This window comes from Seriola dumerili, unplaced genomic scaffold (genome assembly GCF_002260705.1).
Source record: "Seriola dumerili isolate Sdu_G_001 unplaced genomic scaffold, Sdu_1.0 BDQW01000226.1, whole genome shotgun sequence".
NCBI classification, from domain to species: domain Eukaryota; kingdom Metazoa; phylum Chordata; class Actinopteri; order Carangiformes; family Carangidae; genus Seriola; species Seriola dumerili.
This window is the reverse complement of record NW_019174481.1, coordinates 5,567,281-5,588,855: the sequence shown is the minus strand read 5'-3', so window position 1 is coordinate 5,588,855 and position 21,575 is coordinate 5,567,281. Positions and strand designations below refer to the sequence as shown.

Below are 21,575 nucleotides of genomic sequence, written 5' to 3'. Positions count from 1 at the left end.
GTGGTGAAAGTCCTGTGACATCAGCAGGAGGAAGTCATGGGAGCTGTTTATTCAACACAAACAGCGGAGCTGATAATTTCCATGCTGACACACCGGTCACCATACATGCTAGCATCAGCTGTGATTGAGTATAAGGCTTTGTTTAATTAATATGCCATGGTGTAATGATCTTTTGCAGAGACCATCACTGCTGTAGTAGTGTGTAATTAAGGAACTATCAACTCTGAAGGAACTATTTAAAAAAAAAAAAAAAAATTAAATACCTTAAAAGGGCAAATTCTGACCTTCTGAGCCAAGATTTCCCCTAAATTTCCCATTAAATAGGTTAAGAATAGGTTAAAAACACATTCTATTACAATTTTATGTATAAGCCTAAATCTATTCTGCATTCTGAATGAGGTTCCTCATTTTTTTGGTCGTTACATCAAATGGAAAAATTGAAGATGTCTTGTTTCATTTAGATTTTTTAAACACATTTTCTCTTATTCCAGCACGACATTTGATCATGTAGGCCAAATCCTTGGAAACACACTCGATCATTATATGGACATGGGTCAATCACATCTCCAGCAATGAAAAAGCTCAGTGTTCTCTTACTTTCTTAGTTCAGCAAGACAATAACTGTAGCCACATGTGACAATTATGGAACGATGGTAACTGAAGCACAACCAGAGAAGAGTCATTAAAAATAGCAAACTCACTCTGGTGTCAGTTACACAGTAATGTCTATCTTCAGTACATGTGTTCAGTGCATTAAATTGCTGCTTATGAATTCAACTTTTCATCCGTAAGAGTTAGAATGTGCTATTTAAAAAGTTAAAAGTTAGACTTAAGTTTAAATAGATCTCAACTATATTCACTTTAAAGTCGAGTCCTCTCCCTCTGTGGGGCAGAGAGCGGTGCAGCTTGAGGCTGTATGAAAACAACAGCTTTTCTACTTTCAAATGAGACAGGAAGCAGCTGCATTCATCCCCACCAAAGATTAATCAATTGTCTTTCTTTGTTTTGTCAGAGTGCTGTTGATTATAGCTTAAGTGTTTATATTGACTAGTTGTGCAGTTCAGTGCAGTTTGTTCAGTGCAAATCTTGAAGTGCTCTTGCAGTCCTGCTCGAAAATAAAATAATTACTCAAACAGACTGGGGGCAAATCAAAATGGGGAAATTGTGTGTGTGTGTGTGTGTGTGTGTGTGTGTGTGTGTGTGTGTGTGTGTGTGTGTGTGTGTGTGTGTGTTTTTTTTAATTAATTTGCAGGCAGGACACAGCATCACCTCATTATGAAATTGTCTTGCGGCCCATATCTGGTTCCTGAGCCAGTGATTTGAGACCCTGCTTTAATTAACACTGGAAGGTCAAACTGAGGACTAATAGCCTAAGAAATAAAACAATAATACAGTGTTCAGGGGTTACCTTTGGTCTATTAATGATCAAATTCCATTTATGTCCTTCAAACATACTTATCCTAATAGCAATGTGATAAATACGTAGTTTTTATGTAAATAAGTCTCTAAAACTTTATTTATATGTAGCAGTTAAAAGATATAAAACTAGTGTTACAAAGCTCGACAGTTACAAAAGAGATGATAAAAAGAATTTGAACACATTTTTAAATCAAAGACAAGCAAAACATTTTGTAGAAGCTAATTATATATAAAAAGGAGGAGAAAAAAAATGTATAAATAAAATGTCTGCTGTGGTTTTTGCTTTCATTGTTATTTCCACAATAAATCAGAGTGAACCATCTGCTTTATGCATGATGTAAAAAGCCCTTTGAACACTAGATGGAGGTAGTATCACTTCAAAGATGAGGTGCTGTGAAATAACATTTCAGCAACACTTTCTTTGAAGAGTTCTATGGGTAAGTGAAAATGTTTTCTCACACAGCGTGCTAATGTTCAGCGCTTGACATCACGCAATGATGAGGACTTTTAACTGCATCTCCATACTATTTCCTTCACTTCAACTCTTTAAAGTTTGCAAGGCGGAGCCCTTGAGTGGATTTCAGGTCTTTGAAATATCATTTTAGGAGTTTAAGCTGCTAAAAATGACACTTTTATCATAGATGTGCTTCATGTCTGGTCCCTGGCCATCAGCTGTAGCTGTTGGCAACACCAACAAAGCTGAACAAACTGAGCGTTTTCTCCTGTCGCATGAGTCCATCCCAAATGACAGTCCGGAGCCACGCTCGCAGCCACTATTACATCACCTCCACTGTTCTGCACCACTGCACAGAGTGCTTTTCTATGAATAATACAGAGAGACTGGGGAGAGAGGGACACGGACATGGGGCATGGTTACTAAATGACAGAGGGAGCACATACTGTTAGATAAAGTGTGATAGAGTGTACAGAAATATGGAGTTGGATGGTTATTCCAGAGTAAAGCATCACTAAATATGAGTTATGTGTGTAATTCACACAGTGAATAACCACATCAGACGCTAATGCCTGGGTCCTGATTTAACTTTATTCAATTACTTTAATAAAAGCAGCCATAAAAAAAACTTACAGCAAATGTCAGCACTTCATGAGAACATAAAACACATTCCTACATATAGATAACAAGCGTGTGAGCTGTGTGTTTACACTACATGGATTACTGATACAGGGCACAGTGTCAGAGAGTTGTTACAGAGGGGTACAATGAGCAACGGCAGGAGAATGGCTGGTCCCAGACTGTCTGAAGGAAGACAAGGTTACAGACTGTGTTTTCCTGTGAGGGAGCAACTTTAGTACAGAAGGAAAATAACATATTGCACTCTGAGATCAGCAGGCAGGTCCTCGATCATAGCATACGTGCACACACACACACACACACACCCACACAGAGGCGCGCAGGAAACCAGACAGTCTCTCATGAAACTCAAACACAGATAATGAAACATCCACCATCAGAAAGGTGAAAACAATTTTCTTTCTGCATTTGCAAATTGCTTATATCCTGGCACATTTGGAGCAGCACCAGGAAGAATATTATATAAAATATACTAAAAAGTAGATAATAATTTTGCTGGTGCTATAATCTTTCTACCTTTTTTTTTTTAAATTTATTTCCCTTGGCCTCTTTCTCTTTGTCAGTTGCTGATTCTTGCTGATTCTTGCCAGTACAGACGTGCAGTAACACAGAGTTAAGTGAGCTCGGTATATAATTAGACAAACAAAAAAGAGAGGGATGAAACATCCAAAGGAGAAGAGACTCCAAATGATTACACATTCACTCCGCTTCCTTCCCCCTTGCTGCACACATAACCACCAATTAGAGGAGAGGAGGATGAGGACAAGCAAGCAGCCTGAAGTCTATTTGTGTCTCTATCTCTCTCTCTCTCTCTTTTTCTCTCTTCCCCTGAAGACTCCCAGCGCCGGGGTGGGAGAAAATAGAAGTGAAAAACAAGAAGTATATAAATAAAGAAATCAGAGTGTTTCACATCCGGTCGGCTGATTGGCTGGGACGCGAGTCAGGCAGATCTGGGCCACAGTTGCACTCATTGTTCAGTGAGCTTTTCTACACAGTCCAACCCAGCGACAGCAATGAATGTTGATTGTGACCTTTGGTCTTTGGGTACAGTGGAAACAGAGTGTCGCTTCTGTGCATGTGCGTGTGAGTGAGTGAGTGAGTGAGTGAGTGAGTGAGTGAGTGAGTGAGTGAGTGAGTGAGTGAGTGAGTGAGTGTGTGTGCGTGTCTTCTTTGGATTTGCATGCGCCCACTTGCCCTTTTGTTCATTTTTTCCCCCCCCTCATTCCCGACGTCGTCAGAGCGAGCCACGGGGCACAGTCAACGGTCGATGGTTTTTATGTGATCCATACCAAACTCACCGACAGCGTTGAATGTTCACCGAGGCAGGCAGGACAGCGGCCGTGACCGTGAGCCGAGCTGACAGATGAGGCAGTGCGAGGAGGAGGGAGGACAGACAGTCAGACATGCAGGGGAGAGGGACAGGGACGTCACTCAAACCACGGAGGTCAGGTCGCACAGCGCAGCAGGGACATAATGCCACAGGACAGTGGCAGAATGAGTCCACTGTCCACAGGGCAAAGACACTTCTCGTTATGTTACACACAGAAGAAATCATGCAGTGTATTATAAGCTGGAAGATAAACTGGATCTGCTTTACTGCATTACCACCACGTGATTAATCAGAGCAATCTGAAGTCTTTTATCTTCAGGTCTAAACTGGCCGTGACAGCATCTGAAACACAAATGAAGAGGAAACTGTTAGCACAGATACTGTGCTGTATTTTTGTCTTTAAAGGGTCACTTTAAAAAAAAGAAAACACATTTTCCTTTTGTAGTATCTAGTCATGCAGCTAATTTTGGTTTTCTTTGTGCAGGATTTTCACAATATCTTTCTCTGAGATTTCTGTTGCTACCCCACTACAATGGAGGTAAATGAAACTTGTTGTGGTCACTGAATTGAGAAATAAAATTTAAAACATTCAGCAGCAGCGTGTCTTTCCAGCAACAGAGGTCCCGGCTGCTGTAAATAATCCACAGAAATCACATCTCAACTGTTTTCATAGCGGCTATTTCTTCAGGAGAAAGTAGCTCCAGTAAAAACTGAGGATTTTTAGTAACAGTGTTTCTGAAACTATTGATTTTTTTATTTTTTAAATAACCCTGATCAATGCAGTGAGCAGCACAGATGAAATTCCATTCACCTCTATTGTTTTGTGGTGTTAGCAAAAATCTTAGCGACAAATATCTCAAAACCTGAGAAAATAAAACCAAGGCAAACATACTGCTCCATTAAAAGTCTAAAACCCTCTCTCTGCGGATTGACATTGCTCAAAACAATATCACAGAACCATCTTTGAAGCTGCCATTGCTCATTTTTATGGATATCTAGTCCAGAGAACAATGCTACGATGTCCCACTGTGCAGCCAAGCTTTTTATACCCCAGCCATCGCGCGGCCACAGGCTGAGAGCTCCTATTGTCAGAAGCAGGCCATTGCTGGGGAACAACTACCGACAGTGTCACTGTGCCGCAGCACAGACTGGGGGCCGAGGGGGGGGCTGACGTCAGGATGGTAAACGCTGATCTATGGTCATTCATCGGCTTAGGGTGCTGATGTCATCGAGCAAGCTAGACCTGCATCCATTAGTCTGCTGGGGCTGGCAGGCCAACGTCAGGCTAGCATGATAACACACTGGCTACAATGGATGAGTAATGCATCACGTTATTGCAGCTATAATTCAGAAAGACATAAAATAGACAATTTGGTTATTGTCTCGCGAGTGGGTTGGGTCTTTGAATCATTGCCTCCGTACTCTCTCACGGCAGACTTTTCTTTATGAATATGCAAAAATGTTCAAATTAATTTGTATGATCGTAGAGAAAGAAATATGTTAGACCTTAGGCAGAGAAATAATGTCCAATAATGTAGTATAAAATTTACAGCCACCTACTAAATAACACAAAACACTATAAAGTGTTTTTTGTTTTTTTTTTCTGGTGTGTGAACTGCAGCATGTGAACCAGAAGTCTCTTTTCTCTCAGGGTGAAGCAGAGCAGCTTCAGATAAGAGGCTAAATTCATAAGCCATATTACATCTTCCCTGCTCCATCACAGAGACACACACACACACACACACCTCACCCCACAATGAGACCTAAAATGAAAAATAGGAGGAGGGTCGAGGGAGAGCAGAAAAGGGGGCTTTGCCATGGCAACCCCAGTGTCAGCCAGCCATTTCTTCTTAATCCCCCCACCATCAGCCACACGCCGACCACGACAGCCCCCTAGTTCAATGTCGCGCCTCTGAGGGACCCCCTCTCTACAGCTGAATATTTCTTTTGTGTTGAGAGACTTGCGTGTTTTGTGTGTGCGAGGAGGGATCACAGAGGAGGGGGGAAAGACTGGTCTGATGGGGGGGGGGGGGGTCCATTAGTGCTAACCCAGTTTAAATGGGGGGCCAAGCTGCAGGCCACAGAGTCTCAACATTACACCGGGGGTACAGAGATCAAATCGCACACAGACACTGACACACAGGCACGCAGCACACACACACATATACATATACACATTTAAACACTATATTGATGGAAGGAGATAATCTTTTGAAATAGCAGATAATTACACCATATGGCAAACAGCCGGGCCTTTCCTCCACGAGCCTATCACTGACTAACCCCGCACTTTTTTTTTTTTTTTTTCTTTTCGTTCTGCTGTGAAACTCTCATGGTCTCTCGCTCCAGCCTGAGCAGGCCACTCTACATTACTGACAAAAGCGGTTTTGGAGGAGTGGGTGGGGAGAGGCGTCAGCTGCTAGACAAAATAAAAAGGCCTCTATTTGTTCCTGACAATAAACGTCCCCATCCTTGGAGCTCCTCCACAGCTGCAGCCAGATAGGCTTTCATTCCTAACTGCAGACTAATAGAGAGCGATGTCTCCTTCCTCTACTGTAAGCCGATTTAGTGCGCAGGATAAAATTGAGGAGGTTTATAGTCATCTTTCTCTGATACTACTCCACCAAGAAAGAGGACAAAAGAATGTGACACATTGGGGAATATTCAGTAATAGAGAAACTGCTTCATGAAAATATGTTTTAATGGTGGTTTGCAATATACCTGATGGAGATGATCTTCATGGAGTCACAAGAGTCAGCATCAGCAGGCCCAATGTGAACTCCTACAGATAGAAGACAAAGACAGATATAAACATAAAACAGTTAGAGGCAAAAGACAGAAACTGGACGCCATTTTTAGAGAAACAATACAAAGAGCAGCACTTTCTTTTCCCTGAGAGTCTGAGCATCACAATGAATCTGATTTTCAATGCAAGGTTTCCTAATCATCGGACGATTAATGTCCAGTGCATCCTCCGGAAATCCCAAATCACGTTTCCCCTGAGGCTGAGCGATGGGAGCGGGCGGAGGAAGTGCCGGTGGTGTGTCTCTGGGGTGGTCTGATGTGGCCGTGGGCGAGGCTTTAATGTAGCTGCATGTCCACTCCAGTGTATACTGTACATTCACTCGTAATGACTACCAGACCTGCAGTCTGCCTGTAGGGGCCCCACACGCCACCCCATGCCTACACATGCATATGCGCCACTTTAATGGCAGCCTTCAGACTTCATTTGAAGTTTGCTGTGGTGCACACACACACACACACACACACATACATACACACGCACAAGAAAAACACCCCAGATTCTTCATCAAGGAGGAAAAATATGACTTTGAGGACCTTCAGAGCCCTCACTGCTCTAATATTTGACCCTTGTGGGTTGATTATGTAAAGTGGGCATTAAATCAATTCAAAATACGTGTATGACAGTAATTACAGTTTGGCTGCTTTGTGGTGGTTCTTTTTCTAGCATACGTAGATGTAGGCTTGCCAAACATCTGGCTGTGATACTTTATGTGCCATAGTCTACAGACATAAATATAGAGTCTAACTTAAGTTGTGGCTTTTAGCTAATTTATTGTGTTTCCTTTCCTCATTTTATGTTGCATTTCTCTCTCTGAATGCACAAGCTTCAACCATGACACAAGCACCCTCAGTGTACATTTAAACTATCAATACCTGAACATTACGAAAGAGTAAAAGCGCTCTGTGCCAGTCTGGTCTATCAAGAGAGCAAAGGGCAACTTGTAACACAAGGTGCAGAGTCTGTTCAACAAGTGCGAAGACATAAACCAAAAACAAATGCACCAAGTTAGTGCCTTGGGACTGATTGGCTGGGTGGGGTTGTTGGGTGACCCCTGACCTTTTTAACCCCAAGGAATGTTGTCGTGCTGGTGCGTGTATTGTTCCAGCCTCCCTGAGGAGCCCCAGCCGAGCATCAGATGAATGTGAACACTGAATGTTCCTGAGGGCCACCCCCCCCCCAAAAAAAGAACTCCTCTTTCTTCCCTTAATCCTTTCTTTTCTGCTCTTCATCCTCAGACTTCAACAAACAAAAGGTATCAACAGGTCTCAGAGTGGGCTCGTGTTTTTGGTCTGAAGTGCACATGCACGAGGAAAAGGCCTCTAACGTGGGTGCCAGGCTGACTCTCCTCGCTGACCTAAATGAGCAACAAAGATGCAGTAAAAGGCACCAAAGAAAAACCACACTCCAGAAAAACCTTCCTTCACCCTATCACTCACCAAATAAACCACTGTTTTTAAATCGCTCCACCGTCCAGATCTAAGAGTTCTGTGTATCTTCAGGCAGTCTGAGAGTCTGGCTCTGGAGGAAGTCACCAGCAGTAGAAGGAGACTGACAGATGAGAGGGCCAGACAGACAATTACTGGCCAGGTATGTCCTTTATACCCACCTAGGGCTGGTCAGAGGAAATGGAGGAATTTATGATGTCATAAAAAAGTGCCAGAAGAGAAGTGCCTGAGAACAGGTTGTCTCTGGAGCTGGAGCCATAAAAGACTCCTGCGGCTTCCGCTCCCTCCCCCTGGTTACCACCCGAGATGATAACGCTATAGACTGAGCGCCAGTGGCTTAGAGCAGACAGATATGCAGCAACAAAACATCAGCGTATATGTATAATTAAACTCATGTGTAAGCATGCAATAATGTGGTAATGACTACCATATGAAAGTACCATATGAATATAAAAATCCTTGAGGTGGAAAGTAACAAAACACTTTTACTCAAGTACTGTGCACAGATCAATTTATGAGGAACTAAGAATTTAAATTTCCATATTGTGGTAATTTATACTTATTTATACATCCACTCTATAAAATTTCAGCAAAAAATATTTTGAGATTTCTTTGAAACAAGATTTTGAGATTTTATGTGTACAACCTATAAACCTAGAAAACCCCAGAGTAAGAGCATTAAGCAGTCAGACACAGTGTCAATGAATCAAATACTGGATTTAAAATATACCCACAAGTAACGCGTCGTAACTTTTAACACTATGAGGGACTGTTCTTTAGAACGAGTTATTTAATAAATAAGTACATTATATGGCTAATGTTTATTTGCCTTCATGTGAGATTTTTAATGCTCAATATTACATAAGTGTAGGATGTTAATACTATAATAATCAATAACTTAATCGCCAATATTGAAAAAAACCTGAAACATGATGTCTAAAGAAAATAAATAAATACTTTAGGCCCAGTTAATGAAACTGGACTGTTCCAGCATCATTTACATCATTAAAAGCTTTTCCTTTTTTTGCTCTGCACCATCAGTTAACGCTCCCTTTACAGTTTAAACCACAACAACAACAAACCTTAATACAGGAAACATCTTTAGCAAGAGAGGCACCATCTGTCAGCTGGAACTAAGACGGTGTGAGGAAGAGGAAGCCTAAAAACGTTCTCTGTAGACATAAAGGACACCCTTTCCTCTTTGCGTGCACACCAAACTCCCATCTATACGTACACAGACAAGAGCTGCTCCCGCTACTACAAAAAGATAAAGACAGACGCTCACAGTCTCAGTGCTTGTTAAAAAAAGGAAGAGAGAAGGTGGTTATTTGCTCTACAACCTCACTAAAGAGGTTTCCCATTGTAAAAAGGAGTGGCTGCACAGCCCCGTTTCCTTTCATCCCTCTCCTTGAGGCACGCTGCCTTTGTCTCACAGGGGACAGAACAACCAGCCTCCCGGCTACGCTACACTGGTCAAATACCTGGGAACTACCACTGGCCTGGTGGGAAAAACAACAAGAGGAGGAGGAGGAGGAGGAGGAGGAAGAGAGACAGAAAGAGAGGAGTGGGGGGGGTAAAGTGTGAGTGTTAATCTGAGGTACGGCGAGACTGACCAGTTCAGAAGAGAAGAGCCTGTTAAATAAAACCTATTATTAAATCTCTAAAGGAAAGAGCAGGAAGTTGAACACCTGGTGCCAAACTACAGTCGAAAATTTTTTTTTTTTTATATTTCTTGACATTGAAGAAAAAAATGTTACATATGATTTTACAAAGTTAAATCGTAACCAGCTGCTTTTGCTTTTCCTCCAGTTTTCAGCGTCAGTGCTCCTCTTTCTTCCTTATTAAAGGTAGCGACTGTATGTGTGTAATTAGGAACTCTGAGGTTAAGGAAGCCAGCTCCCTTTTTTTTTTTTTTCCCCCTCCTTTCAATTCTGAACTTTCATGCCTGTTCAGCAGAATGAAGGAAGTTCCTGTATACGTGATACTGTATAGGGGTGAAGTGAGTTTAAGTCCTCCCCAAATCCGACCGCAGCAGGCTGAATGTAAAGCTTTACGTTCCAGTCCACACGGCCTGCCTCGGCAACCAGACTTCACTGTCACACCTCATAAAGCAGAGCTCAAGCAGCAGGGTTGTGTTTAAAGCCAGGGGGGAAGATAAGGCAAAATAAGGACAAATAAGGAGGAAAATATGAATGCACCCATTCAAGAAACTGTAGAGAAAAGAGTGAAAAGCCCTCAACAAAAGCTCTTTAGCTGAAACTCTGATGGCATGTCTCCAGAACGCAGAAGAAAAAAATATACTTTCGGGACAAATTGCAGGAGGAAACGTAAGAAAGTGAAAATGCCATTGAGGGACTGTTAAGACCATAATCCTCTCTTCTTATTTCTAGTTTTTGCTTAGCTGTCGAGAGGGAAGCGAGGACCCACAAGTTTATTTTCAAATAGTCCACAAAGAATGCCTGTCATTTCCTGGCGTTCCCTACTTCCATATGAAAGCCCCCTTTCCTTTAGGAACAATGGGAAAGATTCCAAAATTTCCATGGGGAGTGTCTTGCATGGCGATACAATAGCGAGCATGTTGTGACAGAATTGAGACAGGCTGTTTCTCTCAGCTGTGACAAGATTGGCACTAATGCAATGTTTTTGTCTTACAGCTACCATACTTCACGATGAAAGCGGGCCACACAACAGCTGCACCATCTCATAAATGAGCTGAGGGTGAAGTCTAATGGCAGACCCGAAATCTGGCTTTGACAAGTCACGGGAATATCTGTTATTTCTCATATCTAGGGTGCGTGGAGGTTGCTAAATTTTAGTGTGAACCTTGAGATAAAAGGAGCTTTTGAATCATCAGAGAAATGTCTGGCTTTATTAAGCATAGAGGACGGCTAAAATCAAATTATTCCAGCGAGCAGATGTTCTGAGTTTAACAGAGTAAATTTCCCTAACCTCTTAAATTGCTGTTTTCTAATCCATAACTTTATCTGCAACACAGACAGCACACACGGTCACACACAAGCCGTAAGAGCTTCTTAATTAACCAAAAGAACGCCTTTGGTCCTGAAGTGGAGAGAGTTCAAATGCCATGTGCTCCCGACCAGGTCAATGGGCTCTTGAAAGCCACCTGGCTCGACCCAAGCAGACCTGAGCCCTTGGCTAGACGAGAGATCAGAGGTCATCTACTCATCTAGATAGGCAGTATGTTGCGATGCCTGAGGCAGGGAGCAGGGGTCTCCATTACCTAAGCTTTCCATTTAACCCAACACCGCAACGGCACACACTGAGAAGCACAAACAGACACATATGGACACAGGCTCCTGCTGCTATGAACTCATTCAACCCTTAACTTAATTTACCTGTAACGCATGAACACAAACCAAGTCTATCTGCTTAACAGCTGCTATAAGATTTGCTGTTTTGGATCCATAGCTCAACAATAAAGTTACACAAGCATTAGAGCTTCTTCTGTAAATGTAGTTAATTATGCCCTGGGAATCTACACTCTCTTTGTATTCCAGATGGCTCGGGGAAAAAAAAAAAAAAATGAATTAAAGAAGTTCGCATATTGTATTTTAATGATTGAAAAGAATGAAGGAGAAGTGAGTGTGGAGGAACTTTTCTTCCTCCTCATTTGTGCGTTCAGCGTTTGATGGCGGCAGGGAAAGAACTGCTGGGAGTCATGTGACTGTGGGAGAAGTGAGATGGGACTCCCTGATGCTATCCACTGTTACATTTTCACTGACTGGTGCTGTGTAACTATGGAGGAACAACTGTGATCATGTGGTTGAGAGCCTCTCCATTGTGATAGCAGGTTGCTTCTCGACATAATTGCCGAGTGCAGCTGATGAAACTCATCACATGCGATAATGAGCTACACAGGCATGATGATCATAGCTTCAGCAGGAGATAAGATAAGCCAACATCCAACCACCCCTCTGCCCACATTACATTTAGCAGGAAGACAGTGGCTTTGCTCCATTCACTCATCCCTCCCCGATAACTCCCTGAGAGCAACTCCAAACTGAATTAAACCGATACACGCACTCGGACAGTCGCTGCTCTTTGCTGTGAGAAGGAGGTCACTGCTTTTTCTCTTCATGAGGGACAAAGCTAAAGTGAATTATATGTAACTCAGCCCTGAGAGGGACGGAAGTGGGGCTATCACAGCTGATCACATCAGCACCTATCAGTACCGTTCACTCACTACACAGCTCTATATTAAGATCCTGCTTGACACAGATTTTTTCCCATTAAATTATGTAAAAGAAATGTAAGTGCAAGCAGTTGTATGACCGCAAACTTTATGTAAATGTTTGCTTTTCTATTAAAATCTATGCACTTCTTTTTTTTCATTCAAGCACACTGAGTACAATCCATTGCCAGTAAAATGTAGTGCTGCACTAAGCGTCTAGACCTACTATATCCAGATGGCAGAAGAATTTATGGAGACTGCCTCATTAACCTTAAGGCATATTAGTGCTTGGCACTGCAAGCTGAGAGTCTAAGCACGCAGTTTCTAAAGTCTCCACAAAAAAAAAAAAAAAAAAAAAAAAAAAAAAAAAGCCTGTCTCAGCTGCTTTAAACTACATGCAGGGTCAGAACTGAACAGAGTGGCACTTTAGGCCACTGTGTCCAAAAAAAATAATAAAAAAAAATAAAATAAACTGAGTGTGTCACGCTCATGATGAAGTGTGTTTATTTGGTCAGTGTGTATCCACTCACAGTGCCCACCCTGAAAATGGCAGTCTGGTTTCTTTTTTTTTTTCTTTTTTTTTTTTTTGCCATGTGCTACAAGCCCACATTCCGGCAGGAAGTCGGATGCGCAAAGAGTGTTTCCGTGAATTCGGGATGCGCAAAGCCATGCTTGTGGTCTGCTTGCACTATTCCAATTTCTGTCTGCATTTAAAAAAACAAACAAACAAACAAACAAACAAACAAACAAACAAACAAACAAACAAAACATTATAACCATGCAAAGATTATGTTGCACAGCACCTATGCACGAAATATAAAACATTTCTATCGCACCATTCGGATCCAGAGCTTACAGCCTATTTATTTCTGGCTACGTTACGCACCCATCCACACTGACGGATCACATCATGAGTCACGGCTTGGTGAGAGACGGGGTGGCGGCTCTGAATGAACGCTGTCTGTTTTCTGCTCTTCAGGTGTCTCACTCGGACCCTTTGGGGCAGGGGGGCCGCTGTAATGTCGATACAATGACAGATGGTCCACACAAAGCCGGTGCGCATTGTTCAGCTGAAAAATAATAGCCACCATTTATCAGTGTTCACCGACTTTCAGGCCCGACAGGAACAGGAGACTGTCTGATGAGTGAAATGAATCAAAGTTATATAGTCTGGGAGGATCCTACCGGGATCCCACTGGGCTGCACTGGCTGTTTAAACATATGGTTGAAACTTTCCAAGCGACGGAAACAGCATTTTTTTCTGTACACTGTGTACCATCGATGCGTCTCGCTGCATTATAAAAGTTGAAGTGTGCTTTAACGGGCTCGTCTTGCACAGACCAAACGGAAATCACGTTTTCCCTCGAGGCTGGCGGATGTCCTTATGAAATGACCGATGAAAGACGGGCTTTTTTCATCCGCTGGCATGTTGAACAAATTCACATGCGCTGGTTTTAGAGACGCGAAGCCGCCTGACCGCGGTGCTGAGCGCCAAGCCAGACCCCCATCATATATCTTCACAAGAGTTTCGCGGTCCTTCCATGAGCACATTCAGAGTAACCATACTTTCTTCAAATACATTCATTATATTAAAGAGGCGTTTAACTAAAGCGTCAGTTTGCACAGATTAAACAAACATCCGACCTCTCTATTTTTAGGTTCTAGTTTATGCATTTTACACGATGGCATACTTACAACATTTTTCTTCACCCCCCTGTTTGTGAAACCGCGGGATTCACTGTCCTGGCGAGGTGGACTGATGCGTTTTCTTCAAGTCTGCCACAGCGGCTATTTTCGCTCTCATCATCTCCATCCGACACCAACTCCACAGCGACTGAACGCCTGCCTCTCCGATCCACAGATTACGTCTGTTTGAGAGCCAGAAGGGAGGGTATCCGGTTTACAGGGATCACCGGGAGGACTGGGATTGGCTCAGAGGAGATAGCTTGATAAAAATGCGGGTCTGCCATTGGACGCCCGGGCAACGGGGAGGTGGCCTGTCGTGTATTATTCAGGAGAAACCGGGTGGGGAGTGGAGGAGGGATGGGGCAAAGCGGCATATGCAGACAATGCCCTGTGTCTCAGAAATTCAGATTTCATTGGTGGACTTATCCTCTACAGTTATGGCTTCCAATAATCTCTTCATATGGACTAACAGTCAAATTGGAGCACTTATGTTAAGTCTGTCTGTGGCAGCTATTAGTGATTATAATGACCTCAGAGTACTTAATATAGGCTCTGGGATCACTGTAATATCCCCATAATGCAATTTCCTGTAGGAAAAAATGATGGAGCACAGAGAAAACCTCTAACCTTTACACCATTAAAACAGTATATTTCTCTTTTTGTCTATGTTTGTCCTATTTTAAGATTAATACGACAAAAATAAAAATGTGCTAGACTAACCAGATGGAAGGGAACAACTATAAATAAATCAAACAAGCATTAGTTTTCATCATCAAACCTCAAGAAAGTCTTTGTGTGTGCGCATGTGACTTTCTGTGTGCGTGCATCCGTCCACGCACGAGTGTGTATGGGATCCTGAGTGTGTGTGTTTCTGCTGTATGTAGGCTACGAGAAAGCTGGAACTGCAGAATTTTCCACATAGGAGCAGGGGAGGAAATGGTGCATGGATAATTCTCTCTTCAGATCCTCTGGTACTAGCTCCGAGAGTACTCGGCTGAATCAATACTGCTCAAAGCTTTCTCATGTTCCCCTTCTCACATCAGTGCTACTGTTGGGAGGCAGCGGAGATCCATTTTAGGTGTTTTCTGGAGATGATGCTTTCAAATTAAATCTCCACCCCTCCTTCTCTGTAGGGGTGATTACACTACTGAATCACCCTTGACCTACAGGCCTCCCTGCAGACATACACATTCACATCCATAATACAGGCTGGGAGTTGTTAACCTGCATACTGAGCCGGTGTGTGAGCAGGCAGAGAAATCCTAATAACCACAGCGGGGGCTCTTCTCTGACCAGTAGCCATGGTGATTGAACACATTTCTCCACACAGCAGAGAGGCGGTCTGTCTGTGCTGCACCACACAGGCCTTTATTAGGCCCAGACCCTAGGACTGGAAGGAAGGAAGCACCAAGTGGAGGATCACACCCATTTCATTGTGACTCTACAATTTTACGACAGCCAGGAGGCCGTCGACCACAAATTAGCTCTTTTTTTGGAAGACGCTCTGCTCTTGTCTCCGTTAAACCGATAAAATAGCATGCTCAAATCTCAACAAAGCGGCACATCATCTGATTATTGTGTGAATTTGATGGCTAATTTGCATAACTGGTGGGAATGATGCTCTCAGAAGTATAGCACCTAGATTTATTCAGTATTCAGTCTAATTTCAAACATCCAAATGAGAGCACCAGCCTTGGCTTGATTTCCTTTAAGCTTCTAATCTCTCTTTCCTCTTAATTTAGCTGCGGCTTCAATCACAGCTCTTTCACAAATCTACCGTGTGGGTGTTTATGCGTGTGACTGCTATCATGTGAAAACCTTATAATTCCATATTTGCTACGATTCATGTTTTCATTTTAACTGAAGGGTCATATGGTCCTCCATGGGTTTGAAAAAAAAAATGGCACTGCTTTCTGATAAGGTACTCTTTACAAAGAGTCTATAACTTTCTAATGGTTAATAAATCATTTTGAATGTTTTATGGATCAGTTACAAGCTATTGATAAGACTGCTTTTGCCAGGTTGTGAAAAATCCTTGTGGCTGGTGTCTATCTTTCAATGGACCACATGCAACAGCACAGAGGATCTGGACTAAAGCCTATTTATTAAGCACTTTTTACCTCTATACATTACTTGTTAATAATGACTCACTATCATATAGCTGCATCATTTCCAAGTATAATTTCCAGTGGTGATAAATAAATAAGCACATTTACTTAAGTAATGTACTAAATCAGTTTTGTATAATGAGTACTTAAATTTTATATTTGTTTTATTTTAAGTACATTTTGTCGCTAATACTTCTGTTCTTTTACTTAAAGGTACCCAGTGAAGTATTTGACCAGAAGAAGCACTACAAAAATCAACCTTGCGAATGTTTCATGAGGAAATACATTCAGCATGTTTGTTAGACTTGAGGATATACATAATGTGTTTTTGTGAGAAAAAGTTGATGTAACCACACCGTTTATTTATTTACAAGAACTCTCCACAATTTTCTTTTCTTAATTTCCTAATTTTTTCTTTATCTTAATTGTATTTCTATACTGTAGTATTACTTGAGTAAAGTGAATAATCTGAATATTTCTTCCACCAACAAAGAGAAATTCTACAAACTGACAAACAAAAGTTGTTCTAATTAATGGCTTAAGTGGTTTTGTGAAGAATTAGTAAATGATTTCTCAACCAATAATAAGCTGTTAGTTTCAACTTTTAAATGCCTTAGAGTGCCTTATTAGAAAATGATACTAAGAACTAAGTGCTTTGACTAAAGAAATCTTCTCAGAATCAATCTGATAAACCCAAAATGTGTTTTCATCAGTCTGAAAACACGTCTGTCTGCTTAGTTCATAAAAAGATGACATCTTGTGGATAAAACCCATGTGCAGCAGAGCCTGTGTAAGCTAGACTGATGTGCATATTTACTCTTATAACCATATGTGTGTGTGATCCAGAAACAGGCCAGCCCTGGACTCAACACAAATGGAAAGTGTCCGATGTGCTACAGTTGATTTCCATGACAACGTATTAAGTTGAGGCTTAAAATCCTGGCTGTACCATACTGTGCCTGGTAAGAGTGACATCTCCAACTGCTTCAGTAATGAGCTGTCTAACATGCTGTCATCCTCTACAGATGGAGTACATACAGGCCACTCAACAATTTGAGAATCATCCAGTCAGAAACGATTTGAAAGAACAGTTTCCATTTCCAGCTTTTATGCTAAGCTAAGCTAATGGCCTTGCTTCACATTTACCTTACATACATCAGTGGCACCGATCTTCTCATCTCACTCTCAGCGAGTAAGCAAATAAACATATTTCCCTGGTTTCAGACTTTGAGTCTTACATAGCCTACAAGATCATTCTAACTTTAAGCTGAAGTAATGGACACATGCCCAACATACAGAGTCAGAGGGATTTGGGAATTCAGATATCAACTGTTTCCAAAAGTGAACTAGCAAGAAATAGCGATAAAAATGCTTTTTTTTTTTTTTTTTTTAAACGCAAGTAGCTATAAAATCTTAATTATCATTAGACACACACAGGTTTTGTTTACTTGATGGGTCAGAAAAGCTTCATATAGCTGTTGTCTTGTTAACTGTTCTCATACAGCTAATTGCGAACCACAGTGTGAGCACCTTATCTCACACCATCAACAGTATGGCACGGTCCCCGCCAACTCCGGACCACCTCCACCAACCCTGCATACAACTCTGCCATCATGGATGCCTCCTGTTGGGTTTCATTCTTGCTCGATGCCAGGAGCGAATTCTCCGTCTCAATTAATCACTGAGTTTCTAATGGAATGCTTCCCTTCAGGATGAGGCCCATCACAGAGGGGGCTGCAGTCAGTGTTGTCGGTGAAGCTGCTCTGATTGCCTGAATACACTCCCAGCTTTGGAGTCACTGCAGATGTCTGCTAATTGTGGTGATTATGGTGAACGGAGGGGGGTAGGAATATGTAATGAATTTCCCATTGCTTTCATGCCTCACATCCTTTGGTTATGTGCATCTGCTATACAAGCGGAGCATCCGCAGGGTTTGGAGACGGACAAAAGTGACATGGGGGATTGGGCATGTGCTTTTGGATGGGCATCCATTCTACCACCAAGTGCAGCCAGATTGGGTCCATTTATTCTTTTAGTTTTGTTGCCGGTTTTAATTCCTCTCCTCTCCTCTCCTCCTCCTCTCCATGATCTTATCCTCTCACTCCCTTTCTCTTTACATATGCTTTGTACGACTGTGTTTAAAAACCTTTAGCCATCTTTCTCACTCACCCAAATTAGATCCAGCCTCTGTTTGTCAAGTCAAATAAAGTCAATTTTAATTATGAAACAAGAATCACTGATTTGTTTTTTCAGGGTTTTACGATGTGAACAACTCTATCCTTAGACCACTGATTCAGCTAAGGAAAAACCCATAAAAAAGATGTTTAATGGGGGGAAAAAAGGGAGAAATCTCAGAGGAGGGACCCTCCTCCTCAACTGGCAGACATGGAATTCAGTAGATGTTGTGTAGCCTATATGAAGTAGGGAGAAGCAGCAGTAGAAGAATTTCAATATAGAGAGATACAATGACAAAGAAGAGTTTGATGTTTTATGAAATATACATTTTCACTTTCTTGCCAGGGGTTATAAGAAGATCAATACCACTAAGATAAGATAACAGCAGCTGGCTTACTTGGCTTAGCACAAAGACATGAGACAGGGGGAAAGAACTAGCCTGTCTCTGCCCAATGCTAACAATGCACTGGTTGTAGCTTTATATTTAACAGACAGATGAGTGAAATCAATCTTCTCATTTAACTCAAGGCCAGAAAGCAAATAAGCAATTTTTTCTAAAAATGTATATAATATTCCCCTGAGGAAATAAGGCACAAATATACAATATTAAGGAAATTTTAAAAGTAATAGCTTGAGCAGTTTCAGCAACTTCAAGAATTTATTCCAAATGACTCTGTGACATATAGTGTTCTAACTTCAGAAATAAAGACCATCTTAAATCTATTACATAGTCCTCAATATGTCAGAAACACTGTGTAATTTATATATTTTTAAAGGAGAAATAAAACTGATGGTTGTGCTAATTCAAAAGCCATATGTAAATTACTTGTGCAGATTAACAGCCTATTAAATTGAGAGGATTATACATGCAACCTGAATTTCTGCACATTCTACTCTTTATGGTTATCATGCCACTCTGGACATGCTTTTCTGGACATTGAACTGGAACAAATCATATTCATACATTTAGCATATTAATGAAGCTAAATATCAGACATTCTCTCCACTGTGTTGCAAATGCAAACGTTCCTGATTCATTGTGGATGTGCTTTTGCAAGGCAAGAGTTAGCTAATTCCTTTGGGGCGAGTGCCCTTCCTGTCACACTGATCAAAGACTTTCTCTTGATATGAGCATAAACTGCTCCATGCCCCATCACCGTCAATGTCTGTGCATGCGTGCGAGTTTGTGTGTGTGTTTGTGCGAGTGCGTGTCTATGTGTTTGTGTATGTATGTGAGGTGAGGTGGGGGTGTTGTGTGTATGTGTGTGTGTGTGTGTGTGTGTGTGTGTGTGTGTGTGTGTGAGTGTGTGAGTGTGAGTGTGTGTGTGTGTGTGTATCCATCCCCCATCACCAGAGGCTGTATTATGCATTGTTGTTGGCATGGCCTACATGCTCACCCAAGCATGGGCCAGTGTGGTACAGTACACACGTCTTCCCATCCCCACTGAACTCCCCTGTCGTGTCCGTAGGCCCGCTTCATTTACCTTTGCTCCTGAATTAATGCTAGTTAACTGTCACATTAACTTAGATCTGTTTGCCCGCTTTGTCAACAACATAAACTAGCCTCAGTGTGTGATAGCCAGGGTTATTTATACTTTGATACACAGCACACGCATGGACAGAGTTTGTGTGAATGTATGTGGGCTACTCAAAGCTGCAACCATCCATACATAACCTCTGTCGTATCTGAACAAAATGCACTGTTACGCAAGATTTTAAGGCTATAGGCTGCTTCTTGTTTTCTCTGCAAGAGAATGCAGGAAAACTTCTCCGCGAAAGTGCAGTAGTGGCTGCAGTGCAGGTGTTTCATTCAGTGTTTCAATAGAGGCCAAACCGTGGGCGTGGACACTCGACTGAATGAGTGCAGGGCCTTGTATCTCTGTATGCCTTCACATGTACATGTGTGTGGAGCATATATTTGACTGCCAGAAGCGAGTGTGTTAAATTCTCTTAGCATGTGTGACGAATCAAGTGGCTGGGAAAAGAGCAGCGCGTTGCATGGCCTCTCTCGGCCTCTCACAAACTGAATTCTAAAGAGGCTATCGATCTGTCAAGGTTTCAATTCATCTTTTGCTCTGCCCCTATCTCACTATCTTATCTATCTGGCTTTGTATCTCCCTCTCTCTGTATCTCCACTGTGTGTGTGTGTGTGTGTGTGTGTGTGTGTGTGTGTGTGTGTGTGTGTCTTTGTATCTTCCCCTTTATTTCTTGCTCATTTTGAATAGACATGATGCAGAATGAGGGAGAGAGATGCAGCAAGCGGGTGAGACAGATAAAAAAGAGAGAGCATCCCCCACTCGTATGTCTTTCATCCTAATCCGTAGTCTCTGTCCAAGAAAGGGCCTCCTTTTCACTTGTCTGCCCTAAAGCCTCTTATATGTGACCCCTCTGTGTCTCCCTCAGGGCTCTCTCCCACGGCCAGAAACCACAGACATGAACACACAGACACACACACATCTGTGCATTTTAGTTTATAGCAATAAACCATGTAAGAGGAGAGTTGCATGTGTTTGTGTTGAAGCAATGTAATATTTCACCCTGAAAAACAAGCAGAGGTCAGAATGCATTTGCTCCAAACACCAACACAGAAGCTGTGCAATGCCACGATTCGCAGAACTGACAGACCCTCTTACTATATGTTCTGCCCGAAGGTGAAGGCAAATTTACCGCCAGGCTGACTAACCCAGCTGCTGGGAGAGCGTGTCTCTCGTTAAAAGAACTGACCTCAATAAAGATGGACGTTTGGCAGTACGTTATGTAACTGACTCAGGATGATCCTGAGGCTGTGTGGATGTGTGTGTTGTTTTTTGTGCACTTCTGTTTGGGGTAGAAAATGTGCACTTCTGTTCGAATGTGTGCATGTGTATGTGTACGAGGGCATTCACGGTGGGAGAGTGTTTATAAGAAAATGTATGTGCATATCATCCCTTGTTAGGGACTGCATGAAAATTACTGTGCTGGGAAGAGACATAAGAATCTTATGTTTGTTGAGTTTTAACAAAAACCTCAATTATTGATATTTTCTTAGGTCCCTTTCTTGACTTCGAAAAAATGCAACACCCTTATCTAATATCTCATTAATAATATTGAACAGTATGGAAGTGGTACACTTTGTTTAATTGCGTATCTAAAAGCTATCTTTCAGTATCTTTAAGGAACAGCGATATAGCCAATGTATACTTAAGAAGTGAAACGAGAAAAATGCCTTGCTTAAATATTTATCTAACGTCGATCGTGTAAAGTAAGAACTTGGGGCAAGCTTTAGACGGAGTGTTTGGGGTCAGCCTAGGCCTGCAGATACATTGTGACCTGTATCAGTGC

General features: G+C 42.0%; 1 long non-coding RNA gene across 1 annotated transcript; it reads right to left on the bottom strand.

Moving 5' to 3' along the window:
• Positions 1–12,884: 12,884 nt before the first annotated feature.
• LOC111229144 lies at positions 12,885–14,112 on the bottom strand. The gene is made up of 3 exons (XR_002665397.1): positions 13,981–14,112; positions 13,172–13,355; positions 12,885–12,989 (listed from the first exon to the last, which is right to left on the bottom strand). It is a non-coding gene; the product is annotated as an uncharacterized LOC111229144 (long non-coding RNA).
• Positions 14,113–21,575: the final 7,463 nt, after the last annotated feature.